The sequence below is a fragment of the Phymastichus coffea genome, unplaced genomic scaffold (assembly GCF_024137745.1).
Source record: "Phymastichus coffea isolate CEN01 unplaced genomic scaffold, Cenicafe_Pcof_1.1 PCOF00032, whole genome shotgun sequence".
In the NCBI taxonomy this organism is placed as follows: Eukaryota; Metazoa; Arthropoda; class Insecta; order Hymenoptera; family Eulophidae; genus Phymastichus; species Phymastichus coffea.
Window position 1 is genome coordinate 1,061,328 of NW_026706843.1, and position 24,388 is coordinate 1,085,715.

At 39.3% G+C, this 24,388-nt stretch overlaps 1 protein-coding gene across 3 annotated transcripts in view; it reads left to right on the forward strand.

The window, feature by feature from the left end:
- Positions 1–24,388, forward strand: part of LOC131663273 (vesicular acetylcholine transporter) — an 897,411-nt gene that overhangs the window by 125,889 nt on the left and 747,134 nt on the right. The gene's annotated exons all lie outside the window — the stretch shown is intronic.

Sequence of the window (24,388 nt, forward strand, 5' to 3'; positions counted from 1 at the left end):
ATTAGAGCTAAAAAGTGGACATGGGTAATGCTATGCCGTTTTATACAATCATCGATAACAAACGCAACAATATTATATAATTTATTACATAACACTAAGAAAGGAACTAAAGAGATTTCCTTGGAACTTGCAGCAAACTACCTTGCCAAAGCAAAAATTCATGAAAGTATTGTTGCTGATAGTAAGAGAAACTGTGAAAACATAAAAAATTGCGGTACAAGAACTCAAAAAATGTGTGTAACGTGTAATGTATACTCTTGTTCTAAGTGTTTTCCTATTTTTCATAAGTAAATGTTTAATGTAGTTTTTATAACTAAAAATGTTATTTAAAAAAAAATTTTTTTTAATTAAAAACAACAAACAAACAAAGTACAAAAAAACGAAACAAAAAAACAAAAGAACGAAAAAAAAACAAAAAAAACGAAAAAAAAAACAAAATGACTCTGATTAACGTTCACCTCCTCGGGGTAGAGTCGGACAACGGCCATACTTTTGCCGGCTAAGAAACGTACAAAAAAAGATTTTGTAAAATAATTTTTTTTTTCTCGAAAACTATTGATTAAATAAAAAAATTCGCAGGAACAAAAAAGTTTTGAAATCGCTCAAAGAACACGCTCAAATTTTTTCAGAATTTTTAAATCAATTTTTGTATCTTTTTTAAATTTAAAAAAATAAAATTTCGAAAAGTTTCCAAAAAAATTCTGAAAAAATTTATTCGTGTTCTTTGAGCGATTTTAAGACTTTTTTGTTCTTAAGAATTTTCTGATTTAATCGATAGATTTCGAGAAAAAAATTCGTCAAGTTTGAAGTCAGAATTTTTTCTTCCAGCCGCCATTTTGGATATTCCAAAAATTATTTAAACAAATACAACCATGTCAACTTTTAGTTCAAACATCATGGACGCTGGAAATTCACTTTCCGGGGTTCGTTGCGAACGATTTCCATGTTTTTCAGGCGACACAAAAAAAAATTTGACTCGAAATTTCATGTTTTTTTTCAATAAATTGTTTATAACGATTAGGGATTTCGTTTAATCGAAAAACAAATGACAAGATCGGAAAGCTGATGAAATTTAACATAAGAAAATGTTTTTCCCAAATTTTTTTCATACATATGAACAGATAAAACCTGTCGCTCAAAAAAGCGTCCGTCGAGCGTCCGTTCAGGCGTTAATGGGTTAATATGAGTTAGAATGACTTAAATTTTATTTTCATTAGTCTAATGTTTGTAAATCAAAATATTTTAATGGTACTAGACTACGTAAAGAATTGAATTTTATAAAATGCTACCCTAAGGGCTTTAAATTTATATTTGACAAAAACTTGTATAGAATAAAAAATTTATCTTCCTTGAGAGTAAATTAATATTAGATCAGTGACACGAAAATTTGAATGCAAGAGCCTCTTCAATAATATAAAAATAAGTAATAGTTATAAAAATGTAAATCCAAATTCATGGTTCATCAATAATAAATATTAGTCAAATTCAAGTAGCTATTATGCAATTGATGCTGAAATTTTTCTATGAGTGAAAGCAAAAAATAATGCACTCGTATAGTTTTTGAGCAGCATTTTTATTAGCAATACATCAAAGAATTGCATTCAATAAATACCAGTCAAGATTATCAACATCAGTGTTTTGTTATATTTTCTCATACAAAAGCTACATGAAACTAGAATAATTATATTGCATTTGAAGTTAACCTATTCAAGGGAAGAAGAAATTTCAATAAAGTATTTAAATCATTTGATATATATTACATATAAATATAATTTGTACACGAATGCTGCCAAATACTTAAATTGAAGAAGTTTTTATTTTGTAAACTTCCTTAATAGTCTATAAGATCTACATTTTATACTTATTATACCTTGCTGTTGTAATTTTCTGGCTTCTTCAAACATGTAACGAGTACATCCAAAATGTTCTTGGACTTTTGATAATTTCCAATCATCTGGTAATAATGCTATGATACTCAACTTTTCGTTATATCTACTTATTTTATATTTTTTTTGTAAATTTAGAATAATTTTATCAAATGCTAAACTCTTTTCATCCATTATTTTTAACTCCCTAAGATTTCTCGGCAATTCAACATTATTACTTTCTTGAAAAGTATCACAAACTTTGTCAACAATATTCTGAACTATATCAATTCCTTTAATAATAGTAGAGTTATCAGACAATTTTTGTCTTTTAAATGGTGGCATGTCAAAAACTTCAAGATATCCATCAAGAATTCTTTTATTTTGACTATTAGATTGATATTCTGAGCCAGACGTACTCTGAGTCACTCCTGGTGTGTCACTTTCTGTTGAATGAGACTGGCTATCAGATTTATTGGGAGAATCTTGAGCTACATGCATTTCTGTTGTTTTTTTACATTCTAAAATACTAGATTCTAATTGAACACGACAGGCTGAACATATATTGTGCATTGAACTGTACTGTTTATTTAATATTGTTTTTAAATATAATAATGACTGTTCATCAAAAGTTGTCAAATTATTAGATATGCGTATCCTGTGTCTGTCAAAGGGATCAACGCAATATTCTAATTGTTCTTTGTAATCCTTAACAGTTTTCATAATATCTTTCAAACAGTTTGTACACACTTTCTTACCAGGTTTCACACTAATGCCATATGCCTGTTTCAAATGTTCTGCTATTTCCAAATCAACTACCCGCAAATTAGTTATTACATTTTTGCTACGTTTACTCCAAGGATCGTCGCATTTATACTCACGAGCCGAGTAATATTTAAAAAAACGATCAATGTGTTGCTGACAAATTGTCTTATTAACATTTCCTATGTTTGGCAATCTCAAACAGAGCAGCTTGATATCTTCTGCTGATAAGCTATTAATTACAGTGAATTCCAGGGTAGAAGAATTTTCTACGTTGTTATAACACTTCTCATCTAAACATTGCCCCACAGAACACATATTTTCATGTTTATTCATTTTTATACTTTTCTTTCTATTTCACTTTTATAACTATATAAAAATCATGCTACTCTGTAATACAATATGTTGTGATGTTCGTATCACTTATAAATAAAAATAATTCGAACTCTCGTAATGTAGCTAATGAGTAAGAATTTGTTTCCGATGATTTTACTCTAATTGTCAAGAAAATAGATAAATGAAACAAATATAACAAATAAGTAAATCAAATATACATAAGTAATTGCAATATATCGAGGAAAGTCAGACAATGCCCTAGTTTCTTATGGTGCGAATTGTCCCATAAGCAGAGCTAAAGTCTTTCTTTGATAGGATATAATTCGGCCCAAGTTTCTTATAGCGCGAGATGTTCTATAAGTCGAGCTCAAATTATAAGGAAAAGTTAGTCTTGCTTAGTAAATCACAATGAGAGAAAGAACTTAGATGTTAATCCAAGTTTATTCAGACTCATGCGCTCACTTTGCAAGGCTAGAAGTGAATGAATCTAGCCTGTGCAAAGGTGGGCCTTTGCACAGGCACATTTATACACAGATTTTCCCGCTTATTATTGCAGGAGAGATTTCATCGAAAATTCGAGAGACATTCGCGAATTTTGAGAAATGATTTTTCTTCATTTACAAGTAAATAACCATTAATATTAAGTTTTTAACACATGTAAATTTTACAGAATTAGTTATTTGTTGATTTTATACAATATACAATTATCGCCAATAGTGTCGTCAAAAGTTATTAACTAATAAAGTTAATTAACGTGATATTACATTATTTACAATAGAAAATTATTAAAATTTCATATAACTTTATAGTTAATTAATTTTGGAAGTATTTTCCAAAATTAATTATTTAAATTAATTAATAACATTTGAATTATGACTAATTTTTCATATTTGTAACGGTTTTCTTCTAATCTTAACATGCGATTATTTGATTAATTATCTAAGATTTCTAAATCCTAACATTGTCATTATCAAGTATTAACTTAATATTATCGTTCTATATATAGCTTATTGTTTAAATAAATTATTAATTGTTTATTTATTAATAACAGTTGTTATTTAGCTGTTATTAATGAAACCAATTCTTACTCATGTTCTATGCTTATTCATTTTACATATAAATTATTTATATTTTTCTAATATTTCATATGTTATGCAACGGTAGTCGATTCAATTAATCGAACCGTTCGCGATTCTGAATTTCGCGCGTTAGTTCTAAGAATTGAGAGAGAGAGGGGGCGCGCGATCTTTAAAATTAGCAGTTACGTCTCAGCTGTTGATACGTGTGGATACCGCCGAATTTTGTTTGCACTGTTTTCTCGCCGAGTGATATTTTTACCAGGAGTAATTACACGCGCGAGTGCAACAACGTGATCGGCAGATTACAGCATCACGGGAGCAGTATTTGCAGCATTTGCAGCTGATAGGCGGCACGAGACAGCGCAGCTGAGATAACAGTTCCGGAGGCAGTTGATACATTTTATTGGCATCAACAATTACGGCTGATCACCGTAATTGCACCACAGGGTAGGTGCACCTCCAATTATTATCGCGTGTCAAAATATAGTTATTATTTTGTTTAGCCGCGTTAGCGTTAATAATTTTGTATTCGCGCCGAGCGTTAGATCGCGCCAAATTTCGTATCTTCTCTCTCTCTCTCTCTCTTTCCCACGGAAAATTATTTAATTGTAAATCCTATTCGCGTGCGTCAGTCTTTCGGCCCGACAAAGACTGTAGTAATTTTTATTAATAAAATCTACTAAAATTATTCGCCGATTTCGTCATATGATTTCTCCTGGTAGATTAAACAATTGAAATAGGTTTAAGTTTTAATCCGATCATAGCTAGGGGATTAAGTGTATTAGGAGCAAAGTCGATTACACTTGAAACTCATCGTGTGTCACAAGGCACGTGACTTAAGGTGAGTTCAACTCTGCTTGATCGAAGACAACCAAGTTAAGTCGGCTGACGTTAAGGCGAATACACGTATTAACATACGTGTTAACGGAGCGGCGGTTTGCTCTGCATCGTGGGAGTTTGCTCTTATATAAATTTCCCATTTTTGCAGGTTTATCCCCCCGTTACATGGCGCCCAACTGGTATTAAGACCCGTGTCGTGCGAATAGGATTGTGCGTCGAAGGTAATCGACGCACGAGAGAGAGAGACGATTGCGCGAGCGCTTAGGAAGGTTTGAGCGGGTGATAGCGCGAGATAGTGAGCGGTACGCCCTCTGCTGGGGAAAAAACGAAACCACTTCGAACCTTTAGCTAAAAATTGTTAAGAATATTGTAATAAGGGCCGAAAGCGATAATTATTGATAGGTCGAAGTGATTTCAGGTCGTACGGGATAATCAGGTGTTAACCAATTTCAGCCACAGTTTGGTGGATAAAGGGGGGTTGGTAGCACCTGATCGACGATAAAGGCAGAGAGCGCGACCCAAGCGTGCAGTTCAATTATTAGCCAGGCGGAGCAAGCAAACAGCAGGCTCCGACCTTAGGTAGGATATTTTTTATAATATTTATAGAAAGTTTGCGGAACTGCACGCGCTCATAATCTCGCGAATTTGAGCCTTATAAAAGGAGGCAATAAGGGTAGTTACACTAAATAGTGTATACCCCGCTCATACCTTGGGTGATAGGAAGCGGTAGTGGTCGATTAGGCCGAAAATTTTAAACCTCAACCGCATCCTACACCCGTGCGGAGGCAAGATGGCTCTGTTGTCAGCTCAAATCGACAATTGGGCATTAGAGCTGACCTCCGCACAGCGCGAACACTATTTAGCGGATTTGGAGCTGCGCAAGGATGGAAGTGTCATCCAACAGGCGGCTAGGCTTGGGAGATGGTTGCTGGGTGAGTACACCGCCACAGATTTCCAAGAGACCACGCACAGCAAAGAGGTAGCGGGGCGCAGGAGGCGATCCCGACAGGCGTGGCTCGACACAGTCTGTGACGAGTTGGAAAACTCCACCACGGAGGATAACAGCAACCACCCCCTCAGGATCATCAATAGGGAGGGAGTGTCATTGACTGACATGTCAAGGACATTCACCTGCCCGGATGAAGACTCTGAGGGTGAAGCCAGCCGCCATGAAGATGATGAACTCGTCCAAAAGGCCCTCCATACGCAAGAACAGAAGGAGGGGGAAAGGAGGCGGAGCAATCCGGATCTCAGGTCGCAGGGAACCTGCACCCGGAAGGAGCCTCAGGAAGAATTGTCCTTGAGAGAAGCCTTCCGAGAAATAGAGTACCTGAAGGAAGGAGTCGACCGTAACCACAAACTGGTAGGTCGAATCCTGGAAACCCTACAGACTCTGCAGGGAATACAGGTGTGTGCGGAGCGCGAGGCGCAGGATATGCGTCTGCGAATACGAGAGCTGGAAGAGACAATGCAGGATATGGCCAATGCAAGTCGTTCTTCTCTGCGCGACTCGGTTCAACCACGTTCCGCACGTAATGTGGACTTCCAGGACACATACACCTGTCACTACGACTCTGGGATCCCGGGAAGCACACCGGCTCCTCCAAGACCACAACCCAGAAGGAGGGAAGTCACCCCACCGGAAGTCCTCCAAAGAAGAGGAGATGAAGAGGATCCGGAAGTTTATGGGAGATCCGCACCCGTTCGACAGAGGAGTCGAAGCGGATCATCTGGCACCGGACATCAAATATCCTCAGGGCTCTCCACAACCCGAGATGTTGGGAAAATCGTCCGCGGATGGAAATTGAGGTTTGCGGGCAGTAGGGCACAGAGCGTAGATACGTTTCTGTCAAGGTTGGAAGATCTGCGCGTAGGTGCAGGGCTAACTGATGACGAAGTACTTTGTTCCGTATCAGAGATCCTCGAAGGTAACGCGAGGACCTGGTACGATAATAACAAGTACCAGTGGCTCAGTTATGCAGAGTTCGTCGCGGACGCCCGGGACTGGTTCGGCACAAGTACGCAACAGCAGCAAAGGCTATTGCAGGAAGCTCAGAACCGGTTCCAGGGCGAGGACGAACTAGTGCGAGACTACGTGTCCAACCTGGTGGCTCTTGTCAATAGACTAGAACCACCCATGCCCTTGGAGAGGTTATTAGACTTACTCCATGCAAACCTCCTTCCAAACATCCAAATTCAGCTGCGTCGGAGCGAGATGAAGTCGATACGCGAATTCAACAGGAGGGCGACCGAAGTACAGAACACCTTATCTTACGGTCGTCGTCCACGTGTATTCGCTGACCCCAATTCGACGATCTTCCCTCAGCACGCCTACCAGCCGAGCAAAAGAACGGCTGGTAGTAAATCCCAAACCGCTGCAATGGCCAGCGAAGGGAAAGAGCGTGCGAAGAAGGAGGGAGATCCGCAGCGCGGACAGGGAGTGGAGAACCCTGCCAGGAGGCCTACCGAACAAGCGTCGGTATCGGCTACGCAAGCTCCCACTTCTGATAAGAAGATGGAAGAGCGCCTGGAGGGCATCGAGCGGATGTTACGCAAGCTGGCCACTGACAAGCAAGGCAGCCCTCCAGAACTGCGTAAGAGCCGATGGCGTGGGGGAAGGAAAAATTCCCCTTCTCCTAGGTCTCCTGGCGAGCGGCGAGATGGTCAGAGGCGGAAGATCGACTTCACCAAGCCTCTCCAGTGTTCCGCTTGTGGCAAGCTGGGATTCAGTCGCAAGTTCTGCCCAGATTGCAACAAGGGAAACGGCAAGGAGAGCGAAGAGAAGAGGTCATCTTCGCGCCTCCACTAGATTCGACCTCTCGCCGCGGGTCGCCGATGGGAAACAGCAAATTGTCGGCGACCCAGGGATCCAAACAGGTCCTGGAAGGGCATCAAGAGAGTCCAGGACCTAACAGTACGTTAGAGCAGAAGGCGATCGAACCCGATGCCAGCCCTCGGCAGAATAGAGCAGTGGTCATTCTGGAAGGACCAGATGGCCATATACAGATTGTGGAGGAGGGGGAAGACTCCAGGGAGAGCCCCTCCACGCAAAAAGCTCCTCTGCCGAAGGGATCCACGAGTAGGAGCCAGCCCACCGTTGTCGCGGCCGCGGAAGGAAAAAAGCCGCTGAAAGGCACGATGAAAGGAGGCAGAGATGGGACTCGTGGATATGACCCAGAGGATGAGACCAGGTGGTGGTTGCGGGTAGACATAGGTGACTTTAAAATTAGAGCACTCTATGATACCGGCGCCTCATCCACGGTCATGGGTCAATTGGGGCTGAGATTGGCGTCGGAGATGGGACTCGGATTGAATGTGACCAGGGCGGGCGATGCAAGGCTTGCTGATGGACGCCCGTGCCCTATAATTGGTCACGTGATGTTCCCTTTTAAAGTAGGGGGAATCACGAAGGCAATCAGAGTCGCCATTACGCCGCTGCTCACAGATGACTGCTATGTAGGCGCGAACTTTATAAGAGAGTTCCGCGCAGTTTTGGATCCCGATGAGGATGAATTATGGCTTAAGGACGCCCAAGTGAAAGTACCAATGGAAGTGGCTGGAATTGATGGTACAGCATTTCTCGCACCGGTAGGACTATGGGAAGCCACGGAGTCACAGCTTGAAGAAATTGAAGACCTCGTCAGAAGATTGATTCCTGACGGGGGTCAGGCTTTAGGTTGTGCCGTGGGGGTTGAGCATGAAATAGATGTTGGTAATGCTCGACCCATCAAACAGAAGTACTACCCAGTCTCAGATAGAGTGCGAGAGGAAATGCACACGCTGGTCAAAGATATGCTGGAAAAGGATGTTATCGAACCAGCGACCAGCGGATGGTCAAGTCCAGTAGTGATGGTAAAGAAGGCAGATGGAAAATATAGGTTTTGTGTGAACTATCAAAAGGTAAATGCAATTACCAAACCTGATGCCTATCCTTTACCATATATGAACGACATCCTAAGACGAATAAGGGATGCCAAGTTCATATCTACTTTGGACTTGAGCAGTGCGTACCATCAAATTCCCTTAAAGGAAGAATCGCGTCCAATATCAGCGTTTACAGTTCCTGGATTAGGGCACTTTCAATTTAAGAGAATGCCCTTCGGACTGTCATACGCAGGAGCGACCTTCCAGAGGTTGATGGACAAGGTAATAGGCCCGGATATGGATCCATTCGCTTTTGCCTACCTTGACGACGTAATCGTGGTTTCGTCGTCCTTTGAGGAGCATAAGCGGCACCTAGAAAGGGTATTAAAAAGAATTCTAGGTGCGGGCCTAACCATCAACAAAGAGAAAAGTCACTTCTGTAAGACGGAAGTCAGGTACTTGGGAGTTCTTGTGAACCAGGACGGAGTAAGACCAGATCCCGAGAAGATACGCCCGATATTAGAATATCCAACACCCCGGACTGTCAAACAGGTGAAGCGATTCATGGGAATGACCTCGTGGTACAGACGTTTTATACCCGACTTTGCCATGACCGCTGAACCTATAAACCGCCTGACAAAGAAGAATGTACGTTTCTCTTGGGAGGAGGAGCAAGAGCGAGCTTTCACGAGATTGCAGGAGGCGATGACTTCCGCCCCAATATTGCAATCGCCCGATCCGAACGGTCAGTTTGTACTGCAAACTGATGCTAGTGACAGTGGGATCGGGGCAGTTCTCGCACAGGATGTCGATGGAGTGGAGCGCGTAATAGAATACGCCAGCCGATCACTCAACAGTGCTGAGAGAAATTATACGGTCTCCGAGAAAGAGTGCTTGGCAGTAGTATGGGCCATTGGAAAGTTCCGGCCGTATATTGAAGGGCATCACTTCAGGGTCGTCACCGATCATAGTTGCCTGAAATGGCTCCACAATATGAGAAACCCCACTGGAAGATTAGCGCGATGGGCGCTAGCATTGCAAGGTAATGTCTTCGATATCGAATATCGAAGGGGGGATCTCAATGTGGTGCCAGACGCTTTATCTAGGGCCTATGAGGAGGAGGGGATTGAAGTGAGTGCTATAAATAGTCGGCCGGAGACCACTGACGCCTGGTATTTGCAACAATACCAGGAAGTATGCCAGGATCCACACTCTTACCCCACTTGGAAGGTGGTGGGAGGGAGACTGTATCATTATCAGCCTGATGAGGATGGTGAAGGGTCCATCGACAACGATGAAGCGTGGAAGCTTGCGGTACCTAGGGAGAAAAGGTACCAGGTGCTCCAAGAAGTCCATGATGCTCCTACAGCAGGACATCAAGGACGAGAGCGTACGTTCTCCAGGGCTAGGCGCTTGTACTACTGGCCTAAAATGTATGATCAGGTCAGGGAGTACGTAAAGAGTTGCCCGGTATGTCAGCAGTGCAAGGTGGAACAAAGAGCACCTTGCGGGCTGATGGGTCGTAGACAAGTATCACGACCCTGGCAGGTGGTGGCCGGTGATATCACTGGTCCATTTCCCAAAAGCTCTCGAGGTTTTGAGTATATCCTAGTCTTTGTAGACTTGTTTACTCGCTGGGTAGAGGGCATTGCAATACGCAAAGCCAATGGGAAGACAATCGCAAGGGAATTACACGAGAGGATTGTCACTAGGTTTGGCGCGCCAGAAGTATTCTTATCGGATAATGGAACCGAGTTTAAGAATCAGGAGGTTGATTCATACCTCCAGATGAACGGCATCCAGCGCGCCTTAACTCCCGTGTACCATCCCCAAGCGAATCCCACAGAGCGAGTAAACAGGACACTCAAAACCATGATCACGTCTTATGTAAGCCGTGATCACAAGAGCTGGGATGAACACCTGTCAGAGTTCAACTTCGCGTTGAACTCGGCAACTCATAGCGCCACCGGATATAGTCCTGCGATGCTCATGTTTGGGCGTCAGCCGGTACCTCCTTTGACGTTCAGAAGAACCCAAGATCAGCAGGCCCTTGAATGTTCGGAGGGTCAGGCTGTGGAAGATTGGGCTGAACATATGGAGAAGCTTCCTAATTTGTGGGAGAGAGCTAACTCCAAGTCAAAGGAGGAAGCTGCGCGTCAGGCGGCTTATTATGACCGGAAGAGACGGCAACCCGAGTTTAAGGTCGGAGATTGGGTTTGGAAGAGGAACAGGATTCTATCTTCAGCTGCTCAAGGTATTTCAGCTAAATTAGCGCCGAAATATGCCGGCCCGTACGTGATTGAAGAGGTTTGTGGTTCCAACACGTACAGGCTAGGCAATCAGCTGGAGATCTTGTCTGAGCTCTTCCATGCCAAAGACCTTAAACCATATTACGGTCCGGGTGAGGATGAGGAAAGCGAGGAGGTCATCGAACCTCGCGAGCCGCCAGAAGAACTGCCGTCGGAGGATGCGAACGACTCTGCGAATGCGCGCGAAAATCCGGGAGGGGATTTAGCAGATAGCGAGCGGGTCCAGTTGGCAGCCCCCACGGTCGTAGATAAAGTTCCCACCGAGACGTCGGAGTTACCGGTATCTGCCCCAACTAAGAGAGGTCGAGGTCGACCTCGAAAGGTTCCAGAGGCGGTCACCGGTCCAGCGAGGGGCAACAACTCTCCCGTGAAGGTGACTAGAGGGAGAGGTAGGCCTCGAAGGACCGTGCCCGTCGTACAAAGGACGGTTGGGCCGATAAAACCGAGCGGTAACCGACGAGGGCCAGGACGTTCCCACAAAGAATCGCGAGGGAGCGTATAACTCGGTGGGATGCGGCTATTATTAGGATTGTTTCTTCGCGCAGGGAGATTCATCCGAAATTTGTTGTTTTTTGGATGTTTCAGATGGACCGGAGAATCGTCATCGAAGAGGAGACCTTCGAGGTGGTCACGCAGATGTTGTTGGATCTGCAACTGGGCTCTGATGCGACGCAGCTAATTGAAGATCTGCGGAGCTTCGCCAGGGTCCAGTTGGAAGGGACCACCCGAAGGGAGCGGCGCAATGCCTCGGTGGCAGAGGTTCTCCGGGATTCGTCGTGGGTCGCCCCGAAGAAGGCTTCTCGGGACGCTTCGACACAGACCGAGGACCAGGACAGTGTCGAACGTCCCAAGTCTACAGTGGACCAGGGGGTGCAGACCCTCAAGTCCGGCGTAACCCTTACGTCGGACAGTGCGAGCCAATGCCCAGGACCCAGGGAAACCTGTGGGGCCTCGCACTGGGTCTGCAATCATCCCCGGATCCCTGAGCAGCCTACTCTCCTCCTCGACTTCAGACACGTGCGTCTGGGGATCAACGAGGTGGGGAGTGCCTGGCGGTTCGCTCAAGAACTCCAGTCTCAGGTGCAGGAGCACCTGAGACGCTTTTTGAGCCGCCAGGGCGCAGAAGAGTTGCTCGGGGAGTGGGCAGGGATGGCTCAGCGTCAGAGGGCCTATGGAGAGGCCCTGCTGCGGGTGGATAACGGACAAGAGTCCTCCGCAGCGCTCCCGGCGCCGGCTCAAGAGAAGAGAGCCCCGGGAGCTACTGACGCTGGACCAACGCTCACGGTCCATGTGGACGGGCGCATGGCTCCTGATACCACCATCGTGGTTAGGTCGCAGGATGGACGTGCGACCGCCACGGTGGGAGGCGTGACTATCGTCGCCTCACAGGGAGTCAGTGCCCAGCAGTCCCCTCTGGCTGCTGAGCAGCCATCACGAGGACGGGAGGCTGCTCAATCTCGGTCGCAGCTGAGGGGCTGCTACATCTGTGGAGAGCCTGGGGTGACCAACTCCCAGCGGTGCCCGAAGAAGGCTACACACTGGCGCTACCCGAAACATCGCGCGCCAGGTGTAGCCAAACAATGATGTAGGCCCTGGAGGGCAAATAAATTAGCCGAAATAAAGAAGGGAGTGTTATTTTGTTTCCTTTCCTTCTTTATTACTTTCAGGTTCCTGATGGCAGCGAATCGCGGGTATTCGTCCTGCCCGGGTAGTCAGGACTTGGAGGGGGCTGCAACGGTAGTCGATTCAATTAATCGAACCGTTCGCGATTCTGAATTTCGCGCGTTAGTTCTAAGAATTGAGAGAGAGAGGGGGCGCGCGATCTTTAAAATTAGCAGTTACGTCTCAGCTGTTGATACGTGTGGATACCGCCGAATTTTGTTTGCACTGTTTTCTCGCCGAGTGATATTTTTACCAGGAGTAATTACACGCGCGAGTGCAACAACGTGATCGGCAGATTACAGCATCACGGGAGCAGTATTTGCAGCATTTGCAGCTGATAGGCGGCACGAGACAGCGCAGCTGAGATAACAGTTCCGGAGGCAGTTGATACATTTTATTGGCATCAACAATTACGGCTGATCACCGTAATTGCACCACAGGGTAGGTGCACCTCCAATTATTATCGCGTGTCAAAATATAGTTATTATTTTGTTTAGCCGCGTTAGCGTTAATAATTTTGTATTCGCGCCGAGCGTTAGATCGCGCCAAATTTCGTATCTTCTCTCTCTCTCTCTCTCTTTCCCACGGAAAATTATTTAATTGTAAATCCTATTCGCGTGCGTCAGTCTTTCGGCCCGACAAAGACTGTAGTAATTTTTATTAATAAAATCTACTAAAATTATTCGCCGATTTCGTCATATGATTTCTCCTGGTAGATTAAACAATTGAAATAGGTTTAAGTTTTAATCCGATCATAGCTAGGGGATTAAGTGTATTAGGAGCAAAGTCGATTACACTTGAAACTCATCGTGTGTCACAAGGCACGTGACTTAAGGTGAGTTCAACTCTGCTTGATCGAAGACAACCAAGTTAAGTCGGCTGACGTTAAGGCGAATACACGTATTAACATACGTGTTAACGGAGCGGCGGTTTGCTCTGCATCGTGGGAGTTTGCTCTTATATAAATTTCCCATTTTTGCAGGTTTATCCCCCCGTTACAGTTAATAAATAAATTAACTTTACATATTGATATTCATTATTAATTTATAATTGAATGAGATATTGTGAATCTGTATGTTAAAATCTATGTAATCGATACTTTGTTATATTCAAATTATCTATAGTTAACATATTTTTCTCAACATTATGGATCATTATATCTATGTCTATTATTTGTGACGTCACGCTATTTGTTTTGACTCGACTCTTATTTGTATACAGTCGCGTAAACAGTGAGGTAGCGTCGCTTAATGTATTGTTTTGACTAAACAGATAAATACGTTAGACTAGTTGCAGTCATTTAATAAACAGCTCATAGATAGGACCGTTACAATGTATAACCTTTTATGAATCGGAAATCATTTAAATTAAAATATTTGAATATATTTCACTCTATAAAAGCCAATAAAAAATTTATAATGTAGTTGTTAGTTCAGAGAAATGTTGACTTCTAAAATTCTACTCTGCAAAATATGCTATGAAGGTGAATAAATTGAGGTTTTGAAAGTTAGCATCGAGATTTTGGTTTTTTGAAATAATCGATAAAAGAATTATGGCGATAGATTGTTCTTTAAAAAACCAACAACTTTTGTTGTTTCCATTCTTTAGCTCGTTCACAACTAATCCTTTGAAACTAAAATCAATTACGGATGCTGCTCCTAGTACACAATTTTCAGTCAGGCTACAAAAATTAGAAAAACTAATAAAATAGTCAGTTCGGATAGATTAATTGTCAATTTCTTCATCAATTTGATTTACTAAACACTATTCGAGTAGAAAAATAATTAACAGAGTGAATTGGCTAAGTACAGAGGAGGCTGATGTAGTACGGCGAGCATGCGCAGTCTTGCGCAGCGCTTCGATCATTGGCCATACACCATAATGTTGTGTGCCAAAAAATTTTTTATATCTAATTAATGAAATTGTCGATCTACCTAGAATTTTATTCTGGGATCCGTTAGTTCATGATATAAAATAACTTTTTTTAAATTACTTTTTGTAACATAAAATGGGATGAAATGTGTCCAAAAGTATTGCCCAAGCCAATAGTACGTAATTTGACCAGGTTGTAAAATGATTGGAAACGATGGAAAAAATATAGTGAAAATCGACCGATACACAAAATAAAAATTATATACCTTTGTTTGGGGTAATTTGAGGAATATTCAGTTAAATTTTCAGCCAAATCGAAGTTCAGAGAAAAAAGTTACAGGGGGTTGAATTTTGCTGAAATGGCTATTTTTCGGTTTTTTACCAATTTTAACTTGCTGTAGCTCCGTCAATTTTTGATCTGTAGAAACGCGCAGGATCTCATTTTCTTTGTCATTTTAAGAACTTTTCAATGCCGTATTCGAAAAATACAAAAAAGTGATAATTGACTATTCTACAGGTGTTTGAAAATAGACCAAAATCGTAAAAACTACTCTGCAGTCACGGGCCCCTAGGCTTTTTGTTAATAGGGAGGTCTACATCTGTTATTAGCTTATTGGAAAGCTCTTAGAAAGACAAAGAAAATGAGCCTCCGTTCGTCGCCGTAGCTCTAAAATTGACGATTACATGCCCCTTTTAAAATGCCTATTTTTCACTAGTTTTTTGCTCGATTTTTGGACTTTGAAAAATTCTAGGGGCCCCAGATTTAGTTCTAAAAATCTGAAAAAATTCAGGGCTCCATATTTTCATATAGAGAATATAAAAAAAAATTGGCGTCAAAATTTATGAACCCCGTGCTCACGGTTTTCGCGAAAAGTATTAGAATGGCCCTTATGCAAGGCATCGCCGAGCTCGTTTAGCGTATGCTAATGCTCATCAAAGTTGGGCCTTGAAACAATACGAAAATGTTTTTTTCAGTAATGAATCGTATTTAACCTCTCATTCCCTTATTTGGCGCCGTCGTGGAGAAAGTTTTTGCCAGAACTTTATCCGTCGAATCGTGACTTATGGTGGTGGATCAGTCGTGGTGTGCGGTAGTGTTTCATAAAATTGGGGAGCAAGTTTGATCGGTTGAGAAGATTTAACAGCTCTGCACTATATTGATTAAATTATGACACCAATCGTTTTATCCAGATGACAACTTCTAGAGTCGATCATTTTTATGCAAGATAATGCACGTCCACACATAGCTAATATTTCAAGGCGCTTCTTTCAACGGCATAACATTACAGTGCTGTGATACCAACCAATGAGTCCCAATCTTAATCCTATTGGGCATGTTTGAGACTTAATGGGCCATCAGTAGCGCAAGGAGTATCCAAATTTGCAGAATTTAGCCGTATTAGAACGCGCCCTCCTGCATATTTGGAACACTATACCATAGCCCGAAATTATCCGATGAATCAATATACCTGAATGTCTAAGAGCCGTTATTGAAAATAGAGAAATAACGTTAGAGAAAATAGAGATGATCAATAGCAACAATCGCTATTGATCACATAAATTTCCATCAGAACAGACAAATTAAGCGACCGATCGAACAAGAGATAGATAGAAAGACGCAAACACACATACGTGCATACTCTTAGGAGAATAAGTTTGAAGTCGTGGTAATGGTCGTGAACTACTGTAGAACTGACGAGCAACCGAGTTTTATTGTTTCTACAGAACAACACACAAACACACACACATTCATGAGTGTATGAAAGAAGCATAAATCTGATAACGCAACCTCCATGCGGTACGTTTTGAGTACTGAGAATGGAACAAAAATTTTTTTCCAAAAATCGAAACAAAAGAATCTTTTTTTCATAGAACATAAAACGCTGCTTACGATAAAAACTGGAGAAAATAAGAAAGAGGGTTTTATTTTCATTTTTTTAATTATAGACATCAAGAGCGAAAAAAGTGATCCTTTAAATTTGCTTAAAAATTTAATCATATAAAACAAAGAATCAGTTTGATAGATTTAATTTAAACTGTGAGAGGTTTTTGTATGTATATTGAACTATAAAAATGAATAGCCGATTTTTGTAGAGTGCTTATTTAATTTTTGGAAACCCACCTTCAATTTTCTATACGACTATTTGGTTTTGAGATATCGATAATTAAAGACAAAATGATCCTTTTTCATTAAAACTCCGATATCTTCTACATCTCAACCATCGAAATTACAGCTAAATCAACAATCTCTCCAGTCCATATAATCACCTAGATAAAAAAATTTCTTCCGTGTCCATGAACTAAAAAGAGTGTACCAAAAATAATTTCTAAAACTTTGTTCTCACGATATTCCTTACTATTCCGCAAAGGACATAGATTGGAAAATTTGTTGATTCTACAATTAAAAAACTAAAGACTTCAAGCTTCAACTTATTTTTTTTTTAATTTTTTATACAATTATTTTTAATAGAGATACAGCCATTTCTTAAGTCACTAAAAATTTAGACATTTTTTTTATTCCTTCATTTTTTTCACTAGTGTAAATACAATCCTCTTCGCTATTTGTTTTCGTAATGGAATATATGGCTCATATATTCTATTACAAAAAAATTCCATTATCAAGAAATAGTAGATAAGAGAGTTCGTGTTAATATATAGATTATTGACAATAAATGTTTCAATTAGTCTGTGTTTATCTGTCTTTCTCCAGTTAAATATCAATGAAAGAGATTACGAATTTCATGCAAATGAATTAAAATTTGATAGTACAAGCTTTGCTATTGTAGATCAAAACTATTTCTAAGTTCAATTTCAAAAATTTATATCCACTTAAAAATGGATCGAATTTCAATATCTCATCTTATCATGTAACAAGTGCAAAGTAAACTCTGCATGTAATTCTTCTTTTACTGCAAAGTGATTTCATTGATGAAAATAAAGTGAGGAATTCTCATGATCTAACTAACAATGAAAATTTAAATTTAAATTCCATTAGGTATTGATTGAACATTTATTTGCTCTAGCTATAGAAGTCAGTTAAGAACACATACTAAAAGAATTTATCTGTGTGAAAGTTACCTTCACTATTTGAATGATGAGGAAAAATTGAGAAACTATAACATAAACTGCTCAAATATAAATAAATATAGAGTTAATCTACCTTATTATTCTATTCTTAAATTGAAACGGATCAGTCGACAAGAAACTATTCCATTTATTGTATAGGCTGATTTTAAGTGTTTATTAACCTTTAGAGGACCGGAGAATTAATATATTGACGCTACTCCCGATTGATACTTTCCTTATGATCAATCAATGATATAAGATATCTTTTATACCAGTTTTCTGACGGCGATATGCCCCTCGAAATCCCGGCCCTCTAAAGGTTAAAATCAATAGAAAATGAATAAATCTTCTAAGAACATGAGTCATAGTGTTGATAAAAATGTAATTATAATTATTCTAAATCAGTATTTTAGTCATTCTGATAAATTACTAAAGAAGGAAAATCACCAGCACATTGGATAATAAAGCAATTCAAAATATTCTAACAAGAAGTATATGAGAATGCCATAAAAATGAATCTTTTATGGCATAATGAAATGGATTTCAAAATGGCACATTCTAAAGGTTAATAAACATTTGCTTTTGTGCAAAAATGAGTTAGAAATTACCATTATTTAACAGATAAATTCAAAGGGGTAGTCCACTATATGTGTTATATTATACATGTTATCTTTCATAATCTTACAGGCTATAAGTCTTATTTCATTATTACCGAAATCGCTATTAAGACAGACTTCGAAGGAAAAGTAAGCGTTTTAGCTGAAAACAAGGAGCGATATACATCATTCACAATACAAGTTGAGGATAGTTTCATTAATTTACGCATTATTGATTCGCTTTAATTAATACCATCACCACTTGAAAAGTTAGCTTTATACTTAACTAAGCTGAATATTTCAGAGTATTAATTTTTTGAGGACAAATATATAAGAATATAAATAGAATAATTTGAAATAAAAGTAATTTTTCCATATAAATATGTTAGTAGTTAGTAGTTAGTAGTTTTGATAGATTAAAACAGGTAGAACTAACTCCTATTAAAGGCTTTTATAGCTAATTGACAGATAGTAACGTTTCTAAGGTTGAATATTGGCATGCATAACGTATATAGAATGCTTTTATAATATTAATGATTTAGAACAGTATTCTGATTTATATTTAAAAACAGATGCACTACTTTCAGTTGATATTGTTGAGAATTTTCGTAAAACTTATATGGATACGTATCATTTTGATCCTAATTACCATTATACCACAACTTGATTATCATGGAATGCTATATAAAAGTGCACAAATATTGAATTAGAACTCTTAACTGATAGAGACATGGCTTCATTCATTCAGAAAGGTATTCGAAGAGGTATTAACCGATGTTATTTTTTTAAATTTATTACTTTATTAACTCTTTACATTTATGGGTTATTTAGCACATTACGAAATATAAGTATGTGTGTGTGTATGTGTGTATATGTGTGTGCAAGAAAAAAGAAAATAAATAATATACATACATATTAAATATATATATACACTATAGCTTTAGTACATTATAGTATTATAGTAAATTATACAACTATTTTACATTCTTTCAAAAATTTATATATCATATGCATTACATGCGTATTTATAGTTGACCGAAGAAACATTTAATATCTAGTGGTGGAAATGTTTGTGCTTAGTCAATGTTTTATACAGACGAATTCATCGTGTATCAAATCGTGGACCTTGCCATATGAGGTGATTCAAATCCTAGGTTTTTCATCCACATTCACAATAAGTATCGTCTATAACTCTGATTCTATAGTGATTCTTTCAAGCTATTGTGATTATGACGAGATCTGCACAAAGTAACTATATAATCTCTAGTTAAACGTTTTTTTATATACCAAGGCTTTGTCTGTAGTAATTTTTGAAGCATACTTTTCCGTTGATTAGTTCTTGATTTTTAATTATGTTAACTATTTCTTATTAACTAGATTTTTGAACATAATTTCAAAATCACTATATGGTATGATCTTAATAAATGGTTTATGCAACATCACTTGTTTAGCATGTTGGTCAGCGATTTTATTCCCGTAAAAACCTAAGTGGGCCGGTATTCTATAAATCTTGATCGTGGTATTACCTGAGCATTTTTTCATAAACTTTAGTTACTTTTTGCGTATATCTAATATATAATTATTAATATCTACTTTATTTTTAGAGTTATTCAGGGCTTACACTACACTTAGAGAGTCTGTGAAAATATCTACTCTATAATTTAAATATTCTAGTGTGATATCCATCGCACCTATATATTGCTATATACTCAGCAGTGAAAATTGACAGTCTGCTAATTATGCGTTTAGCCTTAATAACATTTAGTTCAGGACATATGCAGGCGTTGCCGACAGATAAAATACTTTCACATTTACTGCCATTTGTAACAATTTTTATGCTATCAATTTTTTTAAATTTACTTTAGAACAATTCATTTGGTTTACCGCTTTCTTTTAAGAACTGGCCATATTCAACATTAGTATTTACATGTATTTTCATAACTCTATTCTCGTAGTTATATGATTTTGGTAGTTCGTCAATGTCAATTAAATGTTCTATGCACGTATTTCTTTTAATGTTTTCATTTAACACATTAACTTTCTTCCTCTTATTAGTAATAATATCCGTAGCACACTTTATAAGTGTTATTCTAGCTACCAGGTATTGGAAACTTAATATTGTTAAAAGAAAGTTAGTACATAGTATCTTTGTACTATGTTGTAGCATAATCAGTTTAGCTTCGTCAAGGAGAACATTGGTTAGGGTACTCGTCCTTTCCCCCAATACTATTCTTATAGTTATAAATTGTATTCTTTCAATTTTTTCTGTCTTTGTCTTTTGCGTAGAATAGTAAACAAATCAGCTATAGTCGATTATAGGTCGAATATAGCTTTTGTAGAATAACATTAGGGTGGCAGAATGAGAATCTCACCATACTCATACTCCCCGAAGAAATTTTAACAATGTTTAAAGCTGTTTGCTTTTTTCTCTACATAGTTTATGTTTTTCGAATGTCAGTTGAAAATCAAAGTGTACGCCATCAAATTAAATCAAATTTAAGAGCTCCTATCAAAGGCATAACTATATCAGACCACAGTTTCTTGGGGGAGGATTCCTTCTTAGTTGAAATATACGAAATTTGTTTTTTCCGCCGAAACATTTAGTCCTAGTCCTAACAACCGTACAGCTATAGTATTAATCGCTTTTGACAAGGTATTTTGAGCACGCTCTGGATCATTTGTCGAAATGTATATGACAATATCAGCGAACTGTACATTTATTATGTCATCAACTATATCTTAAATACGTTTAAAACATACAATATGTAAAAGAGTAGCCTTAAATCTCCTCCCTGTAGGACATCGTCATAGATATTTTTTGGTTTACCTTCTGTGACAAAACTCTCTCCTTGTCACCAATTCTTTTGCGGGGTAAGTGAGGCACTTTCGCTCAAGGCAATTGAGGGAGAAAAGAGAGGGGAGGTCAATAAATAAATTATACAAAGACAAAAATCAAATTAAACTTACAACCTATTATTATTAATAATGATACATAAATTTTTATTATTATTAATAATAATACTAAACATACGCGCGCATAACATAATCTAAATTATTGACCAACTAACTACAAAATATAACAATAAATTACTCATAGTATTCACAAATGAATATTTCGCATTTCGTCTTAATATCCAATCGCGCACTTAACCTATTACAAACTTACTTAAATTACGCGAACCTATACCGGATGAACTGCCCGGCACGTGGACGCCTGGACAATTCGACGCGGACCTTTAGATAGCCGGCACGTGGATGCCTGGCTATCCTATTCAACGCGCACCGGCCGTCGTATCACCAGAGAGAGAGAGAGTGTAGAGAGAAAGAAGAAAAGAAGGCTTGACCTTTGTTCATCGCTCCTAGCAATGTCGTGGATCCCGGGCGATGTGCTGCCGCAGGAAGTACCGGTCGTCGTCGCTGGTTAGATCGTTGCTAGCTGCTGGCTGCTATCGCTGACCAGGTATCCCCAGGCGACGTTGACTCTCCTTGCAGGGGTGGGCTGGCTGTGGTCGCAGACAAAGCTGTTGCCGGTAGGGTTGACCTTCCTTCCAGCTATCCCAAACTGCACTCACGAGCAGGACTACTGTACTCTAGTAGGACTAGGCTTCGACTCTTGCACGCACTTATTCTTGCGCTCGTCTTGCAGCCGCTCAGCGGCGCTCGCTCCTCTCTCTACCTTGACCTATTAGTTAGGCGGCATGCAACGCGCTGCTTATCGGTCACGCGTTGCGCGCCTGCCAATCCCTGCATGGGCCTAATACTCTCTCTCTCTCTCTCTTTTTCTCACTCTCTCTCCGCGCTCCTCAACTTTTTCTTACGCTCAACTGCGCTGGCTCGTCCTTGGCGCTGAAACGAAAAGACCAAGTGTTAGGCGCATACTTTAATGCGCCTAACGTTGGCCAACACGCCTTGCCGAGTGGAGGAGGGAGAACGCAGACGAGAGACCGGCACATGGCCTGCTCTCGTCACAGAGAATTAAATAAATTAAACATGCTTCGACGTGCATACACGTATAAACCGATTCATACTTCGCGGAATCGTACCCCATGTGCTTGTCAGCGCCCTCATGCGACAGAATAGCCCTAATTAACTCTGATTTTTCAGTATTTCTTAAGGCTTTTTGGTAATAAATTAATAGTTAAGACTATTAATATCTTGTTTGTTTTCAGATAAATATAATCCTTAACTTTTGTTCTGTACTTTAGTTTTATTATAGATTAAGTAATATTTTTGTAAAATTAGAGTACCACACACACAATTGAATTTAAATAAAATTAGTTTATATAATTAAAAATTAAATAGTATATAGAGGGCCATCTGTGTGAAGAGGGCCCAAAGCACTTGAATGAGGCCACTCCCGCATACTCCGCCCCCGGCCAATTAGGGTTCGAATTTCGCTTACCCTTGAGACACTCCCCAAATTTTCCAACCAATTAAGTCAAGAAAATTTGAGTTCTTCCTGCCCAGAAATGACAAGGATTTTAGAGTGGGAGTCTCTTGCGAAAAGAATAAAAGGAAGCTCTTCAAGAAAATTAGGCAGTTATTTTTCCTATTCAGTTCGTGCAACCTTTTCGAATTCGTTAGTTCAAGTTATTTTTCAAGTTCGTTCAGTTTAATTAGTTCCAGTTATTTTTCCAGTGTGTGTGGGAAACTGATATAAAAGTGAGTAAGAAAAATCAAATAAAAAAATTTACACTCTAACTTCTTTCTATTAAATTTTCTCTCCTTATTCTTTCCTATTTTAGTTTCGCGTACGGTTTTTTTTAGATAGTTACACTCGATTGCCAAGCGTGTGGTCGAGTGCATATTAGATAGGCTCCCGTTTACGTTATTTTATTGCCAAGAATGTGGTAAAATAACGCGAAGCATTACTATATTGCCAAGCGTGTGGTATGGTAAAGCTTCAATCCTCCGTTGCCGAAAAGAGAATTTCCCACGATAGTGGCAATGCACGTCCCGGTTATTGTCCGAAAGGATAGACCAAAAAGTGCGCCTGAGAATTGTTTCGTCAACCGACGTTACAACAAAGTGATTTCCAAGTATTTGGAAGAAGTCTGTCTAGTTTTCTTTTGTTATTATTTTGTTCGGCGGATAGTAAATAGCTGATACTGTTATCGGACCGATATTGTCATTTATGATAACTGTAGTTGTTTATAAATAAATTTTACTAGTGTGTGTGTATGTGTGTAGTAGTGGTTTATTTTTGTTTTGATTATAATTGCAGTGCCTCCGTGTGCTTATTTTGTGAGTGATTTGCTTTCTGCAGTGTAGTTCGATTTGTTGAGATAGTTCTTGCTCGTAAAATGTGTTTCTGATATTAACATGATGTCAATATTTTCGTTGATTAAAAATGTTCTTACAAGGAAACGTTCTCAACCCTCCGCCTCCGATTTTTCTGCAATTTGGATATGTTATAACTTATTTAAAAACATGAGATTTTTAACGACGGAAAAAACTTTCTAAAGGGTGAATACCACCCTTGAAAATCACCCCTCAGAGCAGTTTTCTATCAATATTAATTGAAATCAAAAATATTGATAGAAAACTGCTCTGAGAGGTGATTTTTAAGGATGGTTTTCACCTCTTAGACAGCTTTTACTGCTGATAAAAAAAAAGCATCTTTTATTTTTCAATAAGCTATAACATATCCTAATTCTAGTAAAATCGGAGATGGAGGGTTGGAAACGCTCCCTTGATAGTTCAAGGTGTCTCTGTATAATCCCATATGCGTTCCAGATATTGAAATACACATCATCACTTATTTTTTTTCTTCTCTATCTCATTTCCGAATCGACTCAAGAATATACTAATATCCTAATCAATCAATTGCATATTATATAAATAAATTTATATTTTTATATGGATAAAGTGAAAAAAGGGCTTATGTAAAAGAACATACAATAATTTTTATGATTCCGGTCTACTCGTATGTTATTTTACTACTTATCGCGCCTGTACTATATGGTGTAAGCCGACTGATAGACATAGTCTAGAAAATATACGTATAGTACTAGTACAAGCATCTTTTATAATACCTATTATTATAGTATCTGTTATACAGGGTGGGCCATTTTAATCAATCCATTCAAATATCTTCGAAAATAATAGTTAAAAAAAATGATTCATACAAAAGAAGT